The following is a 15485-nucleotide window of genomic DNA, read 5'->3' on the forward strand; positions in this document are numbered from 1 at the left end:
GGCATCTCTTTGGCGCGGAGAGGCCATCTCTTGAGCCAGCTGAAGACCAAATGGAAGGGCTTCCAGGGCCTTTTATATTCTCTCTCTTGTGGGCAAAAACCCCTTTGTTCTCCTGTGCAAAATCACAGCACCAAGACTGAGTTTGTAGCCACCTGGGCAAGTCACATGTCCATGAATGATTCCGCTTTTTGCAGGCTGACACCATTGTTTACATCATACTTTGAACATTCCCAGGCAAGCTCAGATGCGGATTGGTGTCTCCCAAAGTCCATTGTCAGTTAAGTCTTTCTTGACTGGGCACTCACTCCGAATAGTTCTTTCTCAAGAAGCTGATCAAATGCTTCACTGATGCTACTTAGAAGAAAACACATGGAGATACAAGTACATAGCCAATATTCATAACTTCAAATACAAAAATGATACACACATACAGACAGCATAATCATAACCAGTAAGTTACAGCCTTCCTATAGACACCTTACTTGACCTCCTATGTACAAGATTTGGTGAAAGTATAGGACCTCGGTTGCAACTATGATCTATACGGACACAGTTCTTGTCAATAATGTCACAGGGAGCAATGCCTCCCATGTTCTTTTTGTCATCCGGATGGTTCCCTGGGCCCTTGTTATAATCTTGGCTGTGATTATTATTACAGAGTGCGTGATTTCAGAAAAGAGGGGTGAGTGAAATGTCTGCAATGCAGTCACTGTGCGGAGTCAGCCACAGAGCGTTAGTTACACATGAGGTCCTTCTGCCTTTTCTTTCTGGGCAACGTCCCGGTCCCAGTGCATTGAAATCTAAAAGCTGTTTCAGACCTGGCTGGGACTGTTGTTCTTGGCCTGTCTGTTCTAGTTTGTGTCGAATATTAAATCACTGTATCTCAGAATTAGAAGCACAGAGTTTAGGTCTCCTTCTTGTAAATGTTCCTGAAGGTCTTTACCTCTCAGGTCTCTCTTTCACAGCACTGATGATCGTTTCCTATCGCTGCCTCTGTCCAACGTGCCCTGTTTATTGCTGGCCGGCTGCCATGCACGGAGCTAGTGCAACCACTTGGGAAAATGTGATGCGTGTCCTGCAGAAATATTCTTTAGGTTCTAACTTACCAAGTCTGATATTTTCCACAGCTCCTATCAATCGGACAATATGGTGATCAGCTGTTACAGCATACACCTGGAGATGGAGCTCTCAGACACCTGTTACCCCGGCATTCCCCACAAACACCGTGCTGACCATCTTGCCTGCCAGATTCTGCACCTGCAAATAAACCTTGAACTGAATGGAAGGGAGGGGAGGGGATACTGGATAATTGGAAGGGAGTTCACGGGTGTTCAGAATAAAAAGACTCCTCTCTGACACCCTGCTTTGAGGCAGCAGAACCTGGTGATCGCTGATGGCTTAGGCAGTCTCAGTGGCATCTGAGCCATAGGAAAATATGAGATGAACATTTATGTTACCTAAAGATTCCCCATTGTGCTACCTAGCAATGACTTTAGAGCAGGGGAGTGGAAATTATGGTCCGTGGGCCAGATCTGGCCCGCGGGATTGCCAGCCTGATTGCACAGCAGGGCTAAGGCAGGTTTTCTACATGTCCTGGCCCCGCACCGCTCCCGGAAGCAGCTGGCACCACTTTTCTGCATCCCGTGGGGAGTGGGGGGCAGAGGGCTCCATGCGCTGCCCTCACCTGCGGACACCGCCCCCCCCCCTGCAGCTCCCATTGACTGGGACGGGGAACCATGGCCAATGGGAGCTTCGTGGGTCATACCCACAGGTGAAGGGAGCGCGTGGCGGAGTCGCCTGCCCCACCCCACCCCCAGGAGCCGCTGCCGGACATGCTGGCTGCTTCTGGGAGCAGCACGGGGCCAGCGCAGGCAGGGAGCCTGCTTTAGCCCCACTGCGCACTGCTGCCACACTGGAGCCACTCGAGGTAAGTGGCACCGGACCAGAGCCCACACCCCAAACCCTCCTGCACTCTGCACCCCAGCCCCCAGCCTTGAGCCCCCTCCTGAACCCCAATCCCCTCCCATGAGCCCCCTCCTGCACCCAACCCCCCTGCTCTGTGTCCCCCCTGCACCCTGCACCCCTCCTACACTCCAACCCCTTTCCCTGAGCCCCTTCCTGCAAACCACACCCGCACTCCCTCCCGTACCCCAACCCCATGTTCCAGCCCTACCTTCGTGGCCCTGCAATTTCCCCACCTAGCTGTGGCCCTCGCCTACCCCTGCTTTAGCGGCTCATGGAACCCTTGAAGTGAAGATGCTCAGAACAGGGGCCAAAAACTCTCTTCCCTATAATTGGTTCAGCTGCTTGTCGGTCAAAGAGGAAATGGAAACATCTGCTGGGAATTGCTGTTCCGTGGGTTCAGACGGCCCCCTTGCTGAAGTCAACTAGTGTACAGTTAAGCACATGCTTAAGGGTTTGCAGGATTGAAGCCTCTATAAAGGACCATGTTTTTATAACTGGCTTTTCTTTTAATTGTTTTACACATGCTGCTCTCTAATAGTTAGATTGTCTTACACCCGAGGCTAAGGCTATGCACTTACCAAGTGTTTTAATACAATTCTCATAACTCTGGCTATTCTTGATGTCCCTATAAATACATGCATCCGATGAAGTAGACTGTAGCTCACGAAAGCTAATGCTCAAATAAATTTGTTCATCTCTAAGGAGCCACAAGTACCCCTGTTCTTTTTGCGGATACAGACTAACACGGCTGCTACTCTGAAACCCATAAATATGCACTCCTTTTCTGACTCTTCCTATGCTCTTGCCTGCACTGATTGAGTGGAGGTAATCCTGATTGGGTGGGGGTAATCCTCACAGAGAGGAGGAGGGTATAGATTAGACAATGGCTTCCCTAGATCCTGTCCTCCCCATCTCAACACATGGTAGCAAGAGTGTGTGAAAGATAAAGAACCAACACTGAAGTGTAAGTCCGTGTGTGGGTGTGTGGAGGGGTGCGGGATGGGAGGTCTTGGCCGGAAAGCCTTCCAGTCAGTATGGCCTGCAGAAAGTTTTTGGGCAGAGAGATACCTTTTTGCTTTCAAATCTTATTCAGCTTGGTAAAGTTTAGGAGTTAGGATACAACCACGATCTTCTCTTCTTTTCTAACCAGTGCTGACTTTTATCTCTCTCTGGTTAATAAGCTTGTTCCATTGTTTTTCTAAACCAGGGCACTTTTGGCTGGAGTGTTTGGGGGATCTCTACTCACGTTAAAGCTGGGGCATGTTCATCACCCATTGATGGAATGACGGACTTTTAATGAGTTGACACCATTCGGGGGTGTTGGGGTCCTGAGCAGTACACGATGCACAGCTCTGGGGTGCAAGGCTGGGACTGAGGGATGTGCGGGTGCTGCCCTGTGTCTATTCATGACTAGCTGGGTGTAGCATTCGTGGATTCAACTGGGCCTGACTTTGGATGCTGGTGGCTGAGAGTGAACCGAGCCTGGAGGGGTTCACTGTTCACTAGCAAAGCGCTGTCAAAGGTCTCCAGGCTAGTGAGCGAAGGGGACACAGCGGTTCTACAGTCCAGCTTGGGCCCTAGGGCAGTCGTTCTCAAACTAGAGCCGCCGCTTGTTCAGGGAAAGCCCCTGGTGGGCCGGGCTGGTTTGTTTACTTGCCGCATCCGCAGGTTCGGCCGATCTTGGCTCCCACTGGCCGCGGTTCAGCCCTCCTGGCCAATGGGGGCTGCGGGAAGCAGCGTGGGCCGAGGGATGTGCTGGCCACCCTTTCTGCACAGTTCAAATTTTCCTTGAGTTTAAATTGAGTCATTTTTATTTTTTTGTCCTTTTATCCTCCCCTTCCTTTGTCCATTCTTCCCTCTTCCTTTCTGGAGTTTGTTCATGCAACAGTCATCCCCTATCTATGTAAACACCAATGCACCCTATTATCAATTATTTCTTCATCTTCAACCTAGTTCTTCTCTCTCCCCTTTCACCTCTGTCCCTTTATGCATCCAGTCTCTCTACCCCCCTCCACACACCCACATTCTTCCATGGGGAGAACCCAGTTGAGGGTTTGGAAGGACTGGCCGCTACCAGCACCCAAGACTGAAGGTGGGATGACCTCTGGTAAACTACTTAGCATGGGGGTTGGTTCCGTTAGTGTTGTTAATGTTTTCTTTGTAATGCTCATAGGGGCTTGCTTGGAAAGAGCTGTTTGGTAACTTGTAAGTGCAGGCACTACCCTGGGCATAGTCTAGTGAGAGAAAGGAGGCTGGGTTGTGGAGAATATCAAAGTGTAAATCAGGGGGCTTTGCAGTCGTAACATGCCAGTCAAGGAGGAGTGTATGCAGGGGTGAGCTGGAGCCGGTTCGCACCGGTTCGCGCGAACCCCTTGTTAAATTTAGAAGTGGTTTTAGAACCGCTTGTTAACTGGCTTCCCTGCGAGGGAAGCTTTGATGGGCTCTGCCTGGGAAGCCTGTAATTCCTCCTCCCGGCCGCCGGGGGGCGCTGCGCTGCGAGAGCCATGTGAGCTGCCTCCTGGCCCTGTTGCTGCTCCTGCTCTTTGGACCTCTGGCCCTGGGGCTCCTGCTGCTGCCTGGTGAGTCCCCGGCTGCCTCCTGCTGCTCCCAGCCCCGCCCCCCCCGTGTGAGTATCTGCGCCCCTCCCCCGCCTTCCCTGCCCCCCCCCACCCCCTGCCCCAACCCCGGCCCCTCCCCCCCCCGCCCTGCCACAGCCACCCCCCTGCCAGCCCCTCCCCAGCCACCCCTGCCCCACCCCTGCCCCTCCCCGCCTTCTCTGCCACAGCCACCCCAGCCAGCCCCTCCCCAGCCACCCTCTGCCCACAGCCACCCCTGCCCCTCCCCGCCTTCCCTGCCCCTGCCACCCCTGCCCCTGCCACCCCAGCCAGCCCTCCCCAGCCACCCCTGCCCCTCCCCGCCTTCCCTGCCCCTGCCACCCCTGCCCCTGCCACCCCCAGCCAGCCCCTGCCCACAGCCACCCCTGCCCGCAGCCAGCCCCTGCCCACAGCCGCCCTCTGCCCCACCCCTGCCCACAGCCACCCGCAGCCAGCCGCTGCCCACAGCCGCCCACTGCCCGCATCCAGCCCTTGCCACAGCCACCCTCTGCCCGCAGCCAGCCTCTGCCTGCAGCCCCTGCCACAGCCACCCCTGCCCACAGCCATCCCCAGCCCCAGCCAGCCCCTGCCCCAGCCAGCCCCTACCCACAGCCGCCTCTGCCCGCAGCCACCCGCAGCCACCCCTGCCTGCAGCCAGCCCCTGCCCCCAGCCGCCCCAGCCACCCCTGCCTGCAGCCACCCCAGCCAGCCCCTGCCCACAGCCACCCCTGCCCGCAGCCGCCCCAGCCAGCCCCAGCCAGCCCCTGCCCACAGCCACCCCTGCCCGCAGCCAGCCCCTACCCACAGCCGCCCCCTGCCCACAGCCACCCGCAGCCAGCCCCTGCCCACAGCCGCCCTCTGCCCGCAGCCAGCTCCTGCCCCCAGCCACCCCCCTGTCCATAGCCGCCCCCTACCCCAGCCCCTGCCCACAGCCGCCCTCTGCCCCCAGCCAGCCCCTGCCCCCAGGCACCCACAGCCAGCCCCTGCCCACAGCCGCCCTCTGCCCCACCCCCTGCCCACAGCCACCCGCAGCCAGCCGCTGCCCACAGCCGCCCTCTGCCCACAGCCAGCCCTTGCCACAGCCACCATCTGCCCGCAGCCAGCCTCTGCCTGCAGCCCCTGCCACAGCCACCCCCTGCCTGCAGCCACCCCCTGTCCACAGCCGCCCGCAGCCACCCCCTGCCCACAGCCACCCGCAGCCCGCCCGTCTGCATCACCTGCCCACAGCCAGCCCGTGTCACTCCCTGCCTCCAGCTAGCCCTGCCCCACGCCCCTATCTGCAGCCAGCCCCACATCCACTGGTGCCCTGCAGTTCCCAGGGCAGTAACCCTGCACACCTGCTTTAATGAGGGGGGGGCAGGGAGCAGCTGGGACCCACACATGTGCACACCCTAGAGTGACCAGACAGCAAGTGTGAAAAATCGGGACGGGGGTGAGGGGTAATAGGAGCCTATATAAGAAAAAGACCCAAAAATTGAGACTGTCCCTGATCACCACCCACACATGTGAAACGGAGCTCATTTCTAGTTCAGCCCCATCTTTTTAAAAAAGAACTTTAGGTAGGGTTAAAATACATCTGTATTTTCCTGGACATGTCAGGCTTTTCGGTTCTTAATCACCTCCTGGGAAAATATGGACGTATGGTAACCCTATTGGTACAAAAAATACATGCTGTCGCACATCCCTTAAATCAGAACTTTTTATAGGGAACCCGTTGTTAAATCAGAACTTTTTATAGGGAACCTGTTGTTAAGATTTTGGCAGCTCATCACTGAGTGTATGTGAGGGGAAGACAGTCTCTCCCCAACAGTGGTGATGGCTGGGAGCTTGGAGCCTAAAGCAGGTGAACCAGGAAGGGGAAACTGCCCTGGCACGTTCTCCTTGTGCTTTGCACAAGCACAGGACCAGATCCTTCATCTTCAAGGTTACTATGGTTATGACCGGGGCTCTGTTTCTTGGCCCAGAGCCAAGTGTGGGGGTTCAGGGTGCTGTTTAGTGGCCTGTGATATCCAGAAGGTCAGATTAGATGATCTGTGGTCCCTTCTGGCCTTCAGTTCTAGGACTACAACTCTAAATACGAGAATAAGTGTACACAGTGCTACCTATTTGACTCGATTGTTCTAACAGGTGCAGGGTGTAGGGTGGTAACTAAGCACGTGAGAGGGGTAATACACAACTTGTTTGTATCAGGGTATAAAAGAGGGGCCACAGAAGGTACATCTGGCCAAGGGGGGAGTCCCACTGCTGACTGAGCTGGTGTCTATGCAAAGTCTAGGGGGTGCTAGTACAAGTGCTTTGTCAACAACAAACATGGCCAAGCGCCTTTGACACCGAATGAGTCTGTTGTGTTTCGGGCAGTTTGACTGAGGTCTGCTGGGGCAGCTACCTGGCCAGAGCCAGGACAATGTATGGGCCCACACAGCCAATGACAGATGTCCTTTTATCAGAGCCCCCAGCGATCATGGAAGGGTGGAGTGATGGTTCTGGTATCTCCCATCTCCAGCTAACACTGAAATCCCTGCCTGGATTCCCCTGCAAAGGAGGCGCTGGCTGTCAGTCCCTGGGTGGGTCTGCAGCGATCAGCCTAGACCACAAGATGGAGGACAGCACGGTGCCATGAAATGCAGCCAACAGGGTTAGTCCTGAGAGGGGCTGAGCACTTGCAGCTCTCACTGGTTTCAGAGGGAGATGCAGGAGCTCAGCACTGCTCAGAATTGGCCCATTGTGATGGAAGTGGAACATTCCACCGTAGGGATGGTAACCTAGACAAACAGAGGTGGGGACAGGCAGGGGGAACTAGGGATGTAAGTTTTCAGGGGTGAGGGCTGCATAAATCCCACTCCATCCAAACCACAGGGAAAGGAGCGGTTCATGACCCATCAATTCTACCAAGAGGTAAGGAACTCTCCTCATAATGGAGAAATTAATAGATATGGTTTCTCTTCAGGTGAAAAAAATGCAGCTGATCTGATCTCCTGGGGATTGCAGATTATAAGCAGTCATATTACTGCAGAACAAACAAATGCATGTTGCCAGACCTGGAAAAATTTGCCTTCCTTGACTAGAATGGGAAGCAGGGGCGGCTCTAGAAATCGGGCTGCCCCAAGCAGCGCGGAGCGCTGCGCCGCCCTTCCCCGGTCCCGCGGCGGGTCCCCTCTTCCCGCGGCTCCGGTGGACCTGCCGCAGGCATGCCGGCGGGAGCTCCACCGGAGCCAAATGCCGCCCCCCGGGAAACGGCCGCCCCAAGCGCCTGCTTGGCGCTGGTGTCTAGAGCCGCCCTGATGGGAAGACAATCACTTATCACCATCAAGTTTCAAACCCACAATTCAGCAGACCACCACTCACAAGGAGGTGAGCCTTTAAGATTCTCTTATTGCCAAATGTATCAGATCATGTAGAATCGTGTACATTTGTGGGCCTGCAAAACTGATCATAAGCAAACAAGTTACCTGTCAAATGCTGATCTCTACAGCCACAGCTGTGCTTTCCAGGAACTAGTTTGTGAAGCTGATTTGTCTTTTCAGGAGGAGAGTTACAGATGCTCAGGATTTGAGTACAAAGGAATAGGAATGGAGCTGAACAGATCCAACACCTGAAAGGACGATTGGATCTTGTAAGGGACGAAACCATGAAAAAGACCCTTCATTCAGTAAAGCAGCAGAATTGGCTCTGAGGAGAGGTAAGAAACATTTGGGAAGTCTAACAAATGACAGGTTTCAGAATGGTAGCTCCCTTTTAGGGACATGGGTATTTGGACAATAAAACTAGGACAAGGGGCCAGATCCTCCCCTGGTGTAAATGAGCATGGCTCCATGAAAGACACTAGAAATACATAGATTTACAGCAGCTGAGGATCTGACCCAAACCTTTAACTGTGACATGGGTTTCAGCAAAGTGCTTGGAGAGTTTACTCTGACTCCAGGCCTGCAGCTGTGGTGCAAAGCGTGGTGGATCTAAGCATTCATTGCACAGTGGGTGAGGAAATTCCAGTTACTTCTGATTTATAGAGTGTCCCATCCACAGACACAATGATCGCAGAGGCAATGGTGCCTGGAACAGAATCAGGGGTTGGGGTAGGAGAGTGGAACATGCAGGAGACACGCAGGAGACAAGCTTCTGCACTGTGCAGCCAAGGCACCAGTTTGGGTCCTTCTTTTAACACCTATTTGTGTAGCTGTTGAAGCCATGTGTACTTCATAGGATCAGCTCAAATGATAGGACCCCTATTCATTTAGCACAAACATTTAGAAAGAGGGAGGAGAGAGAGAGATGAACAGTAGAAATAAAGTGTTCCTTAGTCTTGTTCACTCTTTTGTTGCTGCTAAAACCCCTGGGGAAGGGAAACCCTTCTGTTCCTCATGCTATGAGGGAGGAGGGGTCTAGGAATAAACCTACCCTCAACTTTGTTTAAAGAACCTCAAGGGACCTCAGCTTTTAAAGCCCCTTGCCCGAAGGGAAGGCAGGCAGTCTCCTGGCCATATCAAACCAAAATTGACCAAAATGTAAGGTCACCCCACAATCTGCACCCACAACCTCCACTGTGAGTGCTAATGTACCACTGTGATCCTAGAGAAAGTTGTAGAGGAGGAGAATGGCCTCAAACTTGATTAGGACTGAGTCTTGGGAAGGTAGAGAAGAATTTATTAAGAGTGCTCAAGTGAATAGCACTGAATGTACAGGCTGGAGCCATGTGGCTTCGCAAGTCACTCAGGTTAAGGGAAGGGAAGAGGACAGACTTCCTGCCAAAAGTCTAAATATTTTAGCTTAGGCTGAATTTTCTGTAACTGTGCCCCTAGCTAATGGATTTTAAGGGTGATGTTATTGTAGGCATCGGAAATTTGTTGCCCAGTGATATTTTAATAGGTAATAACATTTTTGCCATATTCATGCATATGAATGTTATAACCCGATCCCAGAGCAGATATGGATCAGATTCACCCGCTCTATCTGTGGTCAGCAGAGCTGGCTGCAGACGGGAGGGAAATGCCTTCAGTAGCATCCTGCCTTCTGAGGAGGAATTTGAAAATGCTGTGGTGCTTTGGGCTTCAGTGCAACTCAAAAGGAGTTTGTGAAAGTCCAACCAGCTGAGTCTTCTCTGGACCAAGCATTCATGTGACAGCCTGTGACGGTGCTGCCCGTGGGAGCCAGCTGAGGTCACTCAATCAGGGTGAACTGCAAACCAAACGGGGCAGATAAACCCCAGAAGCTGGTGGTTATTCCAATACTTAGATTTACCAACCAGCACAAAACAGCTTCTACAGTACCTTACTGGTCACTTAGAAGTCCAAACCCCGCAGTTCCCTTAAAGTGCCCAGCCTCAGGCCTCCGTCCAGACACACCTGTCAGATATGATGATGATTCCTGAGAATCTTACTTCATCATATAAAAGAAAAGGTTCTTCCAATCCCAAAGGATCAGCCACATACCCAGGTCCAATTATAACTTAGATCTTACCCAAAATACACGCTATAGCCAATTCTTATTAACTAAGCTAAAATTTATTAAAAAAGAAAAGAGAGAGAGTGTTGGTTAAAAGATTAATCTACAGACAGACTTGAATTCAATTCTTGAGGTTCAGATACACAGCAGAGATGAGCTTGTAGTTGCCAAAAGTCCTTTTAGAAATAGTCCATAGGTTATAGTCCAATGTCCATATTCAGGGTGGCTCCAGTCAATGACTGGGGATCTCAATCCTTATGGCTTAAGGTCTCCCTCTCTTGAAACCCAAAGCAGATCTAAGATGAAGAAGGATCGTGTCCCAGGGTTCTTATACATTTCCAGCAGCCTTTCGGCCTGAGAAAACAATAGGCTTAATTCCTTCTCCCAAACATCCTGGCAATTAGCACAGAGTAATTTATCCATTAAACAGTTCAGATACAGGTTAGCACAACCTTCAAAGAGACACATAGACAATAACACTATTTCACTCAAGTATCATCATAAATGTTAATATTCCTTTTTTGATCTTTGAATTAAAACTATAGCAATAGACAAGACTTGTTTGCTGCCATCACAAGACCTGAGCAAACATCTCCCCTTCTACCTCTAACAATGCAGACTTGCATTTCAAAGCTCTAGTTATCTACATATCTTCCTAACCGTCCTCAACGTTCACCCATGGGTCAGGTCAGTCTGTGAGTTAATTAACTCTTTCTGGCCCTGTCATCTTTCAACGAGATATTATATCACAGTCATAACGTCACACCCCCAACGCAAAATTGATGCAGGAAGGGATGACACAAACATCACTGACTGCATCCCAAAAGCTCCCCATCCTGGGTTTTGTCTTAGTACAGTTTGTATTGGTTAGAAGCCATGTCACTGTATAACAGAAATGGTTTACCCAACTCATGTTCAATAACATGATTGAATCTTTTTATGAACTCAAGGTAAAACTCACTTAGAACAATAGTGGATTGGATCTGCTCTTGCAGCAGGGTTCCTGTATGTTTCATGTGATTTTGCCAAGAGCTAAAGAAACTAGCTATTTTATCTATACAAGCTTTGGCAAATGCCTGGAACCCAATTAACATTAAACCAATGTAGATATTAATGTTGTTCATTGTACAGGAATTTTGGCATTTAGCCATGCAAGCAATATGGTAGTGTGCCTTAGTTTCCCTTTTAACACAGCACATTAGGTCCGGAGTGTCTTTTCTCCTATGAAAAGTTCCAAGACTGTTTACAGGCCTTTTAACATAAAGTGGGTTTTTATGCATTACTTTTAACATGTTCAAGGGATTTTCCATAAGATTAGGCACATTGTACATTCTTACATTTCTTGGTAATAGCAACACATTAGTTACAAACATTACCATCAGCAACAACAACAAATCCATTGCAGGTGTCCATCTACCATCATGTTTGCTATGCCACACCTTTGGCTTAATACCATTGGGGCTTGGGCCTTTTAGGGTTACCCTGTGGCTTTCCTTTGCAAAATTAAGTTTTTTCTTTTCTCCTTGTCCTGAAGGATTAAACCCTGATTTCTTTTGTTTAACAGAATTCACTGGCTGGTGGGGTGGGCTCTGTTTGCTAACAGCTATTAGCAAGTCTTTCTTCTCCCTGCCAGCCAAGTAATTTGCATTAACACAGACACTAGCGTTTAGATTTTCAGCTGCTACCCATTCCAAGGCTGGACTTTGTCTTACAGAGATACCACACAAATCCAAAGAGTCTGAGGGTGAGAGCTGGCTTGCTCTCCCCTGCATCCTTAAGCATCCAGCCATAAAACTGTTCTGCTCTGAAACACCAGTAACCAAATCTCTCCTCAGACCCTGAAGCACAGACTGCTCACTTACAAAATTAGTATGGAGACAGTCCTGTTCCAACACCATTGTCTTCCCAACAAGCTGGCCACACACAGCCACTTGATTATAGGGCTGCTCAACTTTTTTAACAGCTCTTACTCCATCTGAGACCTTTTCAAAGCTCCCCACACTGGATCTTTCAAAAGGAAAGTCAGTGGATCCATTTACAACAGAAAATTTCTGGCTGTTAGGAACTGAAACTTTTTTGATTAAATTACTTTCACACCCTTCAGTCGCAGTAAACTGCTTGCACAGATTACCAGGAGGATTTCTCTCCTTAGCAGCTTCTCTAAGCAACAATTTACCTTTCACAGAAATTCTGCTCTTACCCTCTTCACCCAGGGCTTGCTCTAAAGGAACACTTTTCTGAGCCACAACAGACTCTTTTTGGGTTTTACTTACATTCATGATCACCTCAGGCCCAACAGGCAGATTTCTATACAATTCCCTTTCAAGCAAACCTACAGACTTTCTAGATAACAGGTTAGAAGCAATCTCCTTTCCTTGGCCATGAACTAGTGCAGGAATCTTTTCTTTCTTGCTACAAGTTGTTAAACTGTCAGTAGGTAACACAATTAAATCACCTTCATGCTCTCCTTGTGTCCTGGCTAGGGCATCACCCTGATCAGACAGAGCTGCTGCACCCTTTTCCAACCACACATTAGCAACTGGCAAACTACAAGCACCAGAATTGTTTGGTCTTTGGGATCTTGCTATGACACTAACTGGATGCAACCTAGTCACAGTGCCATTCTCCCCAGCAGACACAAACTTAGGACCATTCCCTTCCTGGGCTTTAGCTGTATTTACAACCCACTTTAAAACAACTGAATCACCCTCAACCATCACAGGCTGAAAGGCCCCTTCTGTCTGCTTCACAGACACAGAAGAGCCGGAGACACATTCTCCTTCACCAGACACCCAGCTTGGGATTTCACTTCCCTTGTCCCAGCACATAGGGCTGTTCACAGACAACTGCTTGGAGACTGGGGTAGCTCCCTCCATAGGCAAGTCAATACCCCTGACAGACACAGGCACATTGCCTTCACTGTCACATTTCTCCACACAGGAAACAGGTAAGGGACAGGGACACTTATTTTCCACTATCCCTCCCTTTCCAAACTGCTGACTAGACAAAGCCATTAGCTCACAAGGCTGCCTAGGCTTATCCAGACTTTTCCTGCCAGGCACATTGCCACTCCCAACAGATAAACTGCTGTTCTTCTCACTACACTGAGCTACTTCCAGCAAATCACAGTTATTCTTTTCAGGTTCACTTTTACAAGCTGTACTAGCCACCAATCCATTACCCATCACAAATCTACCCTCTCCTTCCTCAGTTAGGGCTTCCACTTGAGTATTTACTTTAATTTGCTCTTGAGAAACATTTTCCTCACCCAGGAGATCTTTCTGCTCCTGATCTAACTTCAGATTTACTTCTGAGACATCAAACAGACATTCAGAAACTTCATTTACAGACACACTGCTTTCTGGCACAGACAAACAGCTATTACCCACCAGGTTAGAATCCCCCTCTCCCCAGCCATAGCAAAACTGGTTAAACACAGTAAACTGCCCAGAGTAATACCACCTATCAACACAGTTATAAACTGGATTTTCAAGAGGATACAGTTTCTGCTGTTTTTCCCTTGCTTTTTTGACTTGGAGCTGAAGTCTGGCAGTTTCTTGTTGCATCTTCTGGGTCTCCTGTTCGAGCTCCTGTTGCCTCTGTCGAGCTTTCTCCTCAGCAGCCAGTAGCTCCAGACGCCGCTTACGAGCTCTTTCTTCTCTTCTTTCTTCTCTCTCAGCAGCCTCTTTCTCCAGCTGGGCCAAGGCTTGCTTCTCTTTCATTCGAATTTCTGCCAGTTTTTGCTCATATTCAAACTGCAGGCTGTCCATCAGGGCTTGCAGATTCATTGCTTCTGCTGTTGCTCTCTGGCTCATGGTCTTTAACCAACCAAACTCTCAATACCAAAATTCCACTTTGGATAGCGCGGGGTTCTGACCCAAAGTTTAATTGACCTGGTTCTGTGGATCCTTGCACGACTACGCCACTGTGACGGTGCTGCCCGTGGGAGCCAGCTGAGGTCACTCAATCAGGGTGAACTGCAAACCAAACGGGGCAGATAAACCCCAGAAGCTGGTGGTTATTCCAATACTTAGATTTACCAACCAGCACAAAACAGCTTCTACAGTACCTTACTGGTCACTTAGAAGTCCAAACCCCGCAGTTCCCTTAAAGTGCCCAGCCTCAGGCCTCCGTCCAGACACACCTGTCAGATATGATGATGATTCCTAAGAATCTTACTTCATCATATAAAAGAAAAGGTTCTTCCAATCCCAAAGGATCAGCCACATACCCAGGTCCAATTATAACTTAGATCTTACCCAAAATACACGCTATAGCCAATTCTTATTAACTAAGCTAAAATTTATTAAAAAAGATTAAAGAGAGAGTGTTGGTTAAAAGATTAATCTACAGACAGACTTGAATTCAATTCTTGAGGTTCAGATACATAGCAGAGATGAGCTTGTAGTTGCCAAAAGTCCTTTTAGAAATAGTCCATAGGTTATAGTCCAATGTCCATATTCAGGGTGGCTCCAGTCAATGACTGGGGATCTCAATCCTTATGGCTTAAGGTCTCCCCCTCTTGAAACCCAAAGCAGATCTAAGATGAAGAAGGATCGTGTCCCAGGCTTTTTATACATTTCCAGCAGCCTTTCGGCCTGAGAAAACAATAGGCTCAACTCCTTCTCCCAAACATCCTGGCAATTGGCACAGAGTAATTTATCCATTAAACAGTTCAGATACAGGTTAGCACAACCTTCAAAGAGACACATAGACAATAACACTATTTCACTCAAGTATCATCATAAATGTTAATATTCCTTTTTTGATCTTTGAATTAAAACTATAGCAATAGACAAGACTTGTTTGCTGCCATCACAAGACCTGAGCAAACATCTCCCCTTCTACCTCTAACAATGCAGACTTGCATTTCAAAGCTCTAGTTATCTACATATCTTCCTAACCGTCCTCAAGGTTCACCCATGGGTCAGGTCAGTCTGTGAGTTAATTAACTCTTTCTGGCCCTGTCATCTTTCAATGAGATATTATATCACAGTCATAACGTCACACAGCCACATGTTCAAAATAAAGTGCAGTTCTCTGCATATGGAAGAATAGAGCTGAACTGTGTATCAGGGCTTACGTACAAACTGCATCCCACAATGCTCTACGGGGTTAAATAACACAAGACTCGAAGCAGAGCATGGTGCTGATGGCACAAAGCCGTGGGGTAAAGACAATCAGCGCAGCTGGGCACCAGCATCTCCTACTGGTTCCAGAGGGAGATGCAGGAGCTCAGCATGTGGCCAGTGACGGACAGAGGGACAGAGACACATGGAGCCAGGAGAGTAATTACAAGGCACAGGCAGGGCCGGGATCTAATTGGAGGTGAGCTCTTTCTACCACCGAGTAGGGCCACAGGAGACTCTCCTCCCAAATAAATGGAAATGGGGATGCTTGTCACTCAATAACAATTTTCCCATTTACAGCCCCACTGGGCGGCTGTAGATCTGCAGCATAATTGGAGCCATTTAATTGTTCTCTGCT

The sequence above is a fragment of the Mauremys reevesii genome, unplaced genomic scaffold, assembly GCF_016161935.1.
Source record: "Mauremys reevesii isolate NIE-2019 unplaced genomic scaffold, ASM1616193v1 Contig17, whole genome shotgun sequence".
NCBI classification, from domain to species: Eukaryota; Metazoa; Chordata; order Testudines; family Geoemydidae; genus Mauremys; species Mauremys reevesii.